The sequence below is a fragment of the Populus alba genome, chromosome 5 (assembly GCF_005239225.2).
Source record: "Populus alba chromosome 5, ASM523922v2, whole genome shotgun sequence".
NCBI classification, from domain to species: Eukaryota; Viridiplantae; Streptophyta; class Magnoliopsida; order Malpighiales; family Salicaceae; genus Populus; species Populus alba.
Window position 1 is genome coordinate 14,840,120 of NC_133288.1, and position 12,167 is coordinate 14,852,286.

Here is a 12,167-nt window from a genome sequence, read left to right on the forward strand (position 1 = left end):
ATATCTCTTCTTCTTCCTCCATGTCAATTTGTTTCGACCTTTGCCTTCCAAGTTCTTTCCCACTTTGTAGCATGATCACACTAACATTCATTTTTGGATTCAATGCTTGGGAGGGCAATTTTCCATTCATTTGTGCTTCCAATTTCCCCATATTTGAAGCTACTTTCCCCATTTGTTCTCCAAGTTGTAAATACTTGACCTTGTTTCCTGTTGAAAAGACATGACATTTTGTTGCAAGGTTATAGTGTTAGAAGCCAAAGTTTTCATCATCTCACTAATATCATCACTGGATGACGACCCATAACATTGGAGTTTGTGAATGGAGGGGGCTGTCTTGCTTCATAATTCTGTTGGGGCTGAAATCCATAAGGATTGGAACTGTCGACCTTGATTTGCCTTGTTAAGGCGGGTTTCCCATAGCGTAAGTTTGGATGATTTCTCCATCTGAGATTGTATGTGTTGGAAAATGGATCATACTTACATTGAGGTTGTCCATTGAATGCTCCATCAAACACATTAGCTTGTTCAATGTAATCTTTTGCATTATTGGTCACGTATCCGAAGCATGTCCTTGTAAAGAGCATATGCTACAAAACTTTCATATGTTGTACATTTACCACAAGCCAAAGAACACATAAGAGAAGTAAGATCACTAACTTTATCCTCAAGGTTAGAAATATTTACCTCATTTACTCGTTTGCTTAGGAAGTCTCCACAAGTGCCAAATTGTTTGGAGTTGGCTACTATATTTGAGATCAATTGGCGTGCAGTCTCGAGTGTCTTTTCTACCAATGCCCCTCTGATTAGTACTTAAAGTGCATTTTTATCAAGGTTTTGTATCATCATTTTGCACTTGAAGTATCAATAACTCCTTAACTAAAACATGTTTTATAATAACATACCTAATAATATAAGATACTTTTAATTTATGGTAAATGTTAATCTTAAATGCAGGCCTATCACATAAATGAAAGGATTGATTGATGAGTTTAAGTATTGAAATTGAAAGGACAAAGAGAGGGCCAAACTTAGAAAAGAGATGTTGGTGCAGTCCAAACTAGAACACTGTTCGGTAATTAGGTCATATCTCGAGTTCTAGATGTCCAAATGACCTCAATGTTTTGGAAAGATTCGATAAAACATAGGCCTATAACTTTCATGTGGAGTCCAAGATTTAAAAAGGTCGTTTTTAAGTCCAAATTATAGCAACAATGGAGAAGTCCAAATCTATCTTGCAGCCCATACACTATTCAGTGTTCAGCCCATATCTCGAGTTCTAGAAGTCCATATGATCTCAATTTTTTTCTTGGAAAGATAAAGATAATTTTCTATAACTTTCATGGTACAGTTGGTTTCATTTTTGATGTTAGCAATGATGTTTTTTTTCAGACAAGAAGATAAGGATTATCACCAGGTCAAGAGTTGGCCACCTCGCTTAATAATTAGTCATCATAAAATCAATAGTTCCAAATTTTGGCCTATAAAAGGAGACATTTTGACATGCATTTAGGCATCTTGGTTGTTTAGTAGTAAGATCATGTTTTTTATTTCTTTCTTTATATTTATTGTAATTCTTAAGTTTTGCTTTCATTAATATCTTATTTATGCTTTTCATTTCCTTTTCCTTTACTTAGTTTAACTTGTATCTTATTTATGTTCTTATTTTGTTTATTTGTGCTTCTCTTCTTCATTATGTTTAGCTAAGTTTATTATATCAAGGTGAAAATGTTACACTAAATGGTGTAAGAATAAGTATAGTGTAAACTCAACATAGACCTTAATGTTTAATATTAACATGTCTTATCTTTTTATCTTACTAATTCTTAATACCTTGCTTGTTAAATGGTTAATCTAGATTTGTGTTGTATAACACTTGGTACAACAAATGCTTAGCACTTTCATAGCCCAACCATATGGTGTAACCTACACTTGTGCTATGAAAGGAACTTGATTTGTTTGTTAACATAAGTTAGCATCATGAATTCCTGATAATATTTAAAAGTTTGGGTTACTTAAATAAGATAATTAATATGATCATGTTAATAATTTATAATGAGCTATTAATGACAAATCATCCGATTGGAACCTCTTTTGTGTATGGTTTCCAGTTGAATAATAAGAGTTTATACTATACTTGTTTGAAAATAACATTAGTGGATCCTCTAACCTTGACATTTTGTTTTATCATTGTTTAATCATTACGTTAATCTTCCATCTCAAAGTTCTCGTCAACTTCTTCTTCTTCTTCTTCTTCTTCTTCTTCTTATTATTATTATTATTATTATTATTATTATTATTATTATTATTATTATTATTATTATTATTATTATATGTTATTGTTGTTGCATTATTATTGTCTATAATTAAACAATTAACCTCCTTGTGGTTTGACCCTAGTCTTGCTGGATTATTTATTACTTTGACACTCCTACATTTGAGAGAAGATATCAATCTTTTGGTCATGTCAAGTTTTTTGGCGCCGTTGCTGGGGAGGTAAATTTCTATACAAATTATAAAATTTTGTTATATTTTTCTCATTTCACTTTTCTTTTATCTAACTTTTGTTTCTTGTGTTTTGTCTCCTTTTGTTTTTGTTTTTCTTTTATTCTTTCTATTCTCTTCCTACACGTGCATGAGAGTTTGGTCACATACATTAAATGATAGACTTTGTAGGGTATCCTCATCTTCTTTAGAAAACATGGTTGAAGAGGATAATCAGTAGCTTTATAATGAGAATAATCGGGTAAGAACACTTAGAGACTACATGAATCCAACAAGAACAATTGCACAATCATGTATATTTTTTCCTCCTGATGCATCTCATTTTAATTTTAAGCCAAGCATTATTCAACTTTTACCTTCTTTTCGTGGCTTAGATCTAGAAAAATCCATACTTGCATTTGAGACAATTTGAAGAAGCTTGTAACATTTATAATGACTCAAATTGTAGTATGAACACCATCATATTAAAGCTTTTTCCTTTTTCTTTAAAAGATAAAGCTAAAATATGGCTACAAAATTTGAGACCAGGATCCATTCGTGCTAGGGATGAAATGCAACAACAATTTTTAAAGAAGTTTTTTCCATCTCACAGAACCAACTCTTTCAAAAGACAAATCACCACTTTCACTCAAAAATCAGGTGAAACATTTTACCAATGTTAGGATAGGTATCGAGACTTGGTTAATACTTGCCCTCATCATGGTTTTGAAACATGGAGATTGGTTTCACAATTTTATGAAGGGTTAACATCTAAAGATAGGCAAATGGTGGAATTGATGTGCAATAGAACTTTTGAAAATAAAGACCTTGATGAAGAAATGGAGTTCCTAGACTTACTAGCTGAAAATGCGCAAAATTGGGACACTACAGGCAGTTATGAGGCACCAAGTAAAACCCAACCTCATACATCTAGTGGAGGTATGTATAACCTTAGGGAAGATCATGACCTCCAAGCCAAGTTTGCATCTTTAGCTAGAAAAGTTGAGGCAGTAGAATTGAAAAAGAGTGGTCAATTAAAATCTGTTAAGATATTTTGTGTCAAATCAATGAAACAAATGAACATGCAACCAATGATTGTCCAACTTTGCCTTCTTTCAAGGAATGCCTCCATGAACAAGCTCATGCTTTAAATAGTTTTCAAAGGCCCGATCATAACCTATACTCGTAAACATACAACCTTGGTTAGAGAAAGTACCTAAATTTCAGTTGGAAGAGTGATAACAATAATGCACAAACTTCACAGCCATCGTTTCAAGCACACCATAATTTTCAAAATTCTTATGGATATGCACCTCATTATGCTCCACCTCCTAGAAAAAATCTTGAGGAAACATTGCATGCATTCATTGAAAAGCAAGAAATAATCCACACTCAACTTGCTCAAAGCATGACAAGTTTTAAAAATGCTCTTGCAAAATTCACATATGCTCTTAGTTTTCTAGAAAATAGTAAGTTTCCATCTTTAACCACAAAAAAAATCCAAAGAGGCAATACAAAGCAAATGCCAAGTAGTTCCGGAAGCCAACACACATGGATCAAGTCCAATTCAGTCATCACTCTTCGCAGTGGTAAGGTTATTGAAAAACTCACTCTTAAACCTTGTGAGAAAGATGATGTGTCACAACCTAAAAAATATATATAATTATTTGAAAGTGTAAAATTTTATGCGGTGTAATTTTTTTTTTTTCAAAAAATTTCAAATAAGTTTTTTTATACGAATACTATTGGTAAAGATATATAAAATATATACTGATAAAAATATTGGTTCATTCGTAGTCCCCAATCTTTGTGATATAATAATAGGCAAAGACTTTAATTAATCTCCCAATTCGGGTAAAGTGGTGAGTTTTTGCTTGTATAAAAGGGGATGTAAGCGGAAAGGTGCAGAAAAATATGCATTTGGACATAAATAAATTTCTTCAGACAAAAATATGAAGTGATTAGAAAGTAAAAATTTCTAAAGAGATTAAGGTACCATACTTATCATTTATAAAAATTCCTAAGTCGTGTGTGTGGAACTCAATGAGGGTGAAAACTATACTTAGAAAATTTCTAAGTGATTATAGGTTCTTTGAAGAGTACGAGCATATAGCTTTCCTAGCATTGTGATGGGGCTTAAAAGCCTTCCACTAAAGAGTGGTGATTGGATGGTGTTGCTATTTCTACAAGCGAGACTAAGTCCATTTCTTAGAGACTAGAGCTATTTCCTTGGGGGATCAAGTCCATCCATGGAGAGTTGTGAAAATAGCATTAAGGAGATCAAGTCCATCCTATTGAGAAAGGTGCAAATAGCACTAGGGAGAACAAGTTCATCCCATGTAGAGTGGTGCAAAAAACACTACGAAGATCAAGCTCATCTCATAAAGAGTGGTGTATATAGCACTTGGAAAATCAAATCTATCCCTTGAAGAGTTGTGCATATAGAACTGGCGAGATCAAGTCCATCCCTAAAAGAGTGGTGAATATAGCACAAAGGAGACCAAGTTCATCCATTGGAGTGTGGTGCATATAGCATAAGAGAGATCAAGTCCATCTTTTATAAAGTGGTGCATATAGCACTAAGGAGATCAAGATCATCTTATGAAGAGTGGTGTATATAGCATTGAGAAGATAAAGTCCATCCCTTGAAGAGTGATGGATATAGCATTGGAAGTTCAAGTCTATCTCATGAAGAGTGGGGCATATAGATAAGGAAAGATCAAGTTCATCCCTTGTAGAGTGGTGCATATAATAATAAGTAGATCAAGATCATTCCTTGTAAAGTGGTGACCATCACATGAAGAGGGGTACATATAACATTGGGGAGATAAAGCCTATTTGTAACAACCTGAAATTTCCATGTAATTTTCATATTTCTAATCATTATATCTTAATCTAATGGGGTAATTGTTTTTTATGCATTTTGTCTAACAATACATCTTATTATTAATTCTTTGGTTTACCAGATTTACAGTAGAGTTTCTCCTATAACATATACATTTCCTCCATTCTTTTATTATCCTCTTAGGCAACACAATATCCATTAACTCTATTACATATACACAGTAGCCTTCAGTCACCCACCAATTCAATTGTTTTTCCATTTGAGTTTTTCACATTGCTTCTCACAATTCATCTTATATTCTTTCTTTTTTTTCATTTACTTAAAACATATGTGTGATAGATATATACACACACACAACAAAAGAGATGCAATAAGCAAATGCTAGAAATACAATCATACCATTTAGTATATTTCAAGGTGAAGTTATTAACATAATTTTAAGTATTCATAGTACATAAAAATAAGTACCTAACAAAATTATAAATAGTGAAACGACATAATTAGTGTTGGTCCACCCTGTGTCATCTACCTGCAACATATATATTATTATAAGAGTTATTAGTCATTAAGAAGACTTATGCTCATGATTGCATTTTTGACAATCTTGCTCTAAACTTTCAACTCAAGTTCAATAATACCTCAACTTAGATGACAATACTTGTGCTCATCATTGCAACTAAAATAACATTATAAATTTAACATCTAGCCATAAAATACATTTATGTGGTTTTTCACAAGGAAGGAGAACAATATGCTTATCCAGGATTCTTTTAACATCGATTACATCATACACATATTGAATTACGAACTAGTTGTTATGGTGTTTAAGTTCATCTTTGTCACTTTCAACATTGCCTTTACAATGAATTACATAATAGATTCAAATATAAGGTTGCCGACTATACGTCACCACGTAGCAACTCATTTTTTTAATTTTTATTTCCTAATGAATGATTAATATTTCATTTCCTTAGTTATCGATTTTCTTGGGTACAATTCTTGAAGTAACCACACATATTAATCCAATGTTTACTCGTCACCATCACTGCTTAACATAATTTGTTTGTCACATTACCATATTTTCTGTTTTCTAGGTATAACAGTCGTTTGTTACATTATTACCCCATTAACATTTACTTTGACTTAGTAATATATCAAACAATATTATATCTTAATTTGCCAATCAACCCCCTTGTTATATACATTTTTAAGCATTGGTTATGGTCTTACACAATGGTTTCCAGTATACAAGGAAGGATAGTTTCAATGGTTTCCATTATTTGGAAACAACAACACCATGGTTTGTACTTATTGGAAACAATAAGACAGTGGTCTCCATTCAGAACAAAGACAACCATATGAATTCCTTTTTTACTAGGGACAATTAGAAAGTAACTTTTGTTGTCCATAATTTAATTTAAAGGACTTGTCAACTTAAATAGAAGTATACGGACAGGAGAATCTACATCATCATCTTATAATTAACCAAATCGTACTTTACTTCCTTGGTCATCATTTGTTTGGGCAACGAAACATCAAAAGTTTCCATATTCATAGATATTGGTAATTAATCATCAAATATCAATTTATATCTTGTCTTTTTCTTATGCTTAGTCACTGATATTGCGGCCACTAAGTAACATTCTTATCTCATCCTTAGTCGCTGATACTATGGCCACTAAGTATAATTCACTCATCCCCTTGCAGATGCTAATAATTTTGGTAAACCCATTTAATTGCCAACAAATTCAGCTATTAATATCTTTCTACCGAGTTATCTTTGATATTTTACTCCACATCTTCATACAATCTTATACCGCATTATTTTATTTGAGCTATGTTCAACAAATAATTGATGACATGTATTATGGTTTAGGAATCCTTGTACAAATAAGTTCTTCCATGCATAACTATTCATTCCTAATTATGATCAATTTTGTATATGGTTCCTTAAACATTAATTTTGATTGTGAATAACACCTCATACTCTTTATTTCATCGTGTTAGTAAACAATTTCAAATGAGATGGTTCACAACACTTATTACCGGTAATCCTAGTATGGACCCTATTGTTACTCAATTTTGGACCCCATGTGCTGGAGACAGTGTATACCTTTTTTGAATTGAGTGTAGGAGTTTGGCCCATGTTTGCTAGAAGATTGACAAAAGCAGAGAAATAAATATTATTTTTTTTGAAACCTTGTTTGAGTTGTTTTTTGCTCTTTTTATCCTTCCCTTTTACTACCCAAAATCGTCAGGTTTTCTTCGGTTGATCAAGAGTCTTCATAATTCTAAATTTGTTCCTTCTTTTATCTGGTCTTTAAGGTTGGATAAATCCCTCATAATTTGCACTAAAAAAATGGTTATGCTGCTGTCGTAATTTTTTGTTCCAACTTTGGTTCTGATTCTGACTTAGTTTCTTACAATATCTGACCATCATAGCTATTTTTATCACTTATGACATGTTGAAAAATAGACCTACACCTTTATTAGGTCCTAGGGATCGTTGTTCTTAGGGCAGATTCTCAGTCAGATTTTGATGCTCAGCATTGTTAGATCAAGAACCTTTTTGACCAACTAAATTATTGCTAGATTCTGTTCTCTAAAACAATTTTATCTCACTTCAACTCCTTCATCAAAGTTGTAGTCCTAGACATGTAGATAATTTTGGGCTTTTGAATCACTTGATTTCAATATTAGAAGCTCAAGATATTCTTGTTTGAATATCTAATGAGAAGGTAAAGAATTCTACCGCGAGAAAGATCCTGACCTGAGTTTTGCACTAAAAACTCTATTTTCATCACAAATTTTATTGATTTGTTCTTAGATTATACTCTCAGTCATATCAGGATTCTTGGCATTTGTCAGTTTCTGAATTAGACCTGGAGATCCTTTTTGACCAACCAGATTACTACCAGATTCTGTTCTCTAAAATGATTTTATCTCACTTCGACTCCTTCATCAAATTTGTAGTCCTAGACGTGTAGATAAATTATGGATTTTGAATTGCTTGATTTCGATATCAAAAGCTTAAGATATTCCCATTTTAATATCTAACGTGAAGGTAGAGAATTCTGTCGCGGGAAGGATCTATCCCAAGTTCGCGGGACTGATTCAAAGGATTTTTTTTGGACCAAGGACTGAATCAAAAAGTGCTAAAATGAGGGATTGAATTGAAGAAGGATATTGAAAGTTAGAGAGGGGGGCTGGATCATCATAAATGATAGGATTTTTACCACACCGAATAAGGAAGATAAGACTTTTTTCTCATCTGATTTCTTTCCTTTTTTCTCTCCAAATTCCTGCTGTTTTCCTTTATCATCACGCCTGATTTTTGAAGCTGCAACCACGTTTTTATTGCCTCATTTCAAAGGGAGCAGCTGGCCCTATGGAAGGAAGGAAAGAAGCCACACCATCCTCTAAAAAACTGGAAAGAAATCAAACATTAGAATTAGAATATTTAAGTTTCCTTTTTGCATTTTTTTTTGCTACAAATCAGTAAGGATTTGCATCCTAGAATTAATGCATTGAACTTTTCCTAAATAGAGATATATTTAAACTATATATAAGCCCTTCTAATGACCTAACAGGGGCACAAAAAAGAAGAGGAAAACAGAGAGAAAAGAGCAAAAAAAAAAAAACAGCAAAAGACAGAAGAGAAAAACGCAAGAGAGGCAGGGAGTAAAAAACGCAGAGAACAGAAGGAGTTTTTGTTCGTTACTGTGAAAAGAAAACAAAAAGGAAAAAGAAAGTAGAACAAAGAAGGAGGGAAAGAGAAGAGAAGAAAACAAGAAGAAGCAAGGAAAAGAGGCCAAAACCGGCGTGGCCATCGCTTTCACTATCCCAGAAGCAGCAACCATTGGCTGAGTGCAGAAGCTTCAACACTTGTCATCTTCGTCCTTCTCAGTGCCAGCTTTCAAGAAAAGGAAAGCAGAACAGAGAAGAAGGGAAAGAGAAGAGAAGAAAACAAGGAGAAGAAAGGAGAAAGAGGCAAGCAACACAAGAGAACGCTAGACGAACATAGACAACGGAGGAGTGAAAAAAAAGGCATCGCCAACAAACTAGGTAAGCTGTCTTTTATTCTCAGCTTTTGCATGCATTCTTAGTTGCATTTGTTACTGTTCAAGTGAAATTTAATTCACTTGAACAGTAACCAGGCAAGGTATGTGTATTTATTTATTTATTATGTTTTTTTTTTGTATTGTAAAAATAGAAATCTAGTATTTAGAATGCCCGGTTTTCAACACAATGTGACAAATATACATATATATCAAAATATATTTTCTTGTGTGTTGCATACAGCCAATACCCTAACATGTTTTGAATGCTCTTTTTTATACAAAAAATATTGGAAGTTTTGAAAATGTGTTTTCGCATGGATTTCTTAAACACAACAAAAATTATTTTCTTGTATTTCTGGATTTTACAACATGTTTGTAAAACTCCAAAGGGTAGTGGCCAATATTTTAAAAAATATAAAAATCTTATTTTAGGGGGGATTCATCTATTATTCACCGCTAATGTTTGGATAAAGAAATCCTTAAAGGATGAATATCCAAAATATTATTGGATATTTTTGGATAAAGAAACCCTAAGTAGTAAATATCCAAAATAATTTTCTAGGAATAATAAATCCTCACACATCCTTGAAAGAAGCATTGATTATAATCGAGGACATTTCAATTTTTTTTACTTGACGGTTTACGAGCCATGAGAGTATAAAACACTAAGGAAAAAATAAGCTTTTAAAACGCCCTAAATTTCTAAATTTTTGTCCCTCCTCCTTGCAATTTACAAGTCGCAAACTCTTGAAATATTAAGGGAAAAATGAGCTTTTAAAACAATGAAATCTCCTTGGATTTCTATTTTAATAAATTTAGTTTAAATCAAACCTAGGAAAACTGATGTGATTAGAAAGCACTAACACCATAGCAATTATAAGGCAAACCAAATACCCAACAGCTTACCTTAGGTAGGGTGTACTATGGGTGCTAATACCTTCCCTTTACGCAACCAGTCCCTTGCCTTAGAATCTCTGAAAGACCAGTTAGGTTTTCTAATGACCATAATACTAGGTGGTGACTCCCATACACAAAAAAAAAAAAAAAAAAACTGAAATCAATCGATGATCGCTGCGAGGGTGCGACAGACCCCATTAACTAGAGTTAACCTCATCCTTTACTCCTGGCTATCCAACATAGATATCATTAGCCAAAGCTAATCTTCAATGCTTATTCTTGGCTATCCAACATGGATTCCATTAGCCAAAGCTAATCTTATCATTCATTCTCAACTTTCCAACATGGATACCATTAGTCAAAGCTAATCTCATCAATGAATCCTGGTTATCCAATATGGATACCATTAGCCAAAGCTAATCTCATCAATGAATTATGGTTATCCAATATGGATACCATTAGCTGAAGTTAATTAGATCATTTAATCCTTGGTGTCCAATATGGATACCATTAGCCAAAGCTAATCACTTCATTATTCATTGTGTTTCATAAGTAATTTTAATTGATTGAAATCAGTTAGCAACATTATGTATAAATATTTTGAGGATTTAATAGTAATTAGTTAAAGGTGGAAACTACCTACCTGCCCTTCTCGTAGTGTCTCCTCACCCGGTTGAAGATCCGATCTCAGTCGCACCTCTTGATACATAAAATGACCATTACTCTGTATATTTTTATTTAGGTAATGTCAAAGACCATTTCCACATATATACCAGAACACAAATACATTCATTCAAACATCTCGCATGTTTGTATAATTGTATAGTGATAATATTGTAACAAGTCATTCATCTCTAGTTTTAATGAAGGTCATCTACATATATTATATAATTATGACATTGAAATTTTCAACAAAACTAAGTCATTTTGACATTAAAAATCATTAGCGAAAGCTAAATCATTCTGACATTGTAAATCATCAACAAAAGCTAAGTCATTCTGATACTGGAAATCGTCAACGAAAAACAAAGCCATTTTGACACTAAAAATCATTAATGAAAACTAAGTCATTCTGACATTTGTTTTCCCTAAATTCACCCATATAGTCAATACTAGGTTTTCCTCTTAAAAACCATACTCCAACCTAGTTTTGGACATAATCCACAACCAAATTTAGTTCCAAAGTTTATGAAGCAAGGCCAACTTGACAATATCACACATTCATCAAAAAAAAATTAAGAGAAACCATCACTCATTACTATCTTCATAAGGGTCTTTCTTTGCCATCCTCTCTTAAGGTGGCCAAAGCCTATGTCATTCCCGTAACAAGCTTATTTGTGTACTCTTCATGTGGCAACATCAAATTCTCATTCATTATCGTGTGGCATAAGATGTTCTACGCATACCAATTACAGAGTACTATTAAATATGTTCAAGGATCATATTATTTTCCATAACATCATCAAGTTTATCACAATGTTGTCAAGTAGTCCACAATCAAGTTAACATGTACATTCTCAAGGATTCTCCCTTCTAAATTTCTATAAGCCGAAACATGGGTATTAACATTAATTGTTTATTTCATCAATTTTTTACTACATCATTCCAAGTGTTAGAACCTTTAATCATCAACAAATTCCAAGTAAATATTAGAGCTTGATTAGTCCTAACTGGTTTAGTCCACCCAACCCTGAACACTATTTGGTGTTTTAATCATAACTAAAGTTTCAGAACTTTTTTTCAAGCATGGTTTGTCTCTATGGAAAGCTAATACATAGGATGACAACTTTCATAAAAGGCACAACACCCAATTTTACCATCTATAAGTCTAAACTCACTCATTGTAGTAGTATAAGAAATTTATCCAATACTATGTTAGTCTG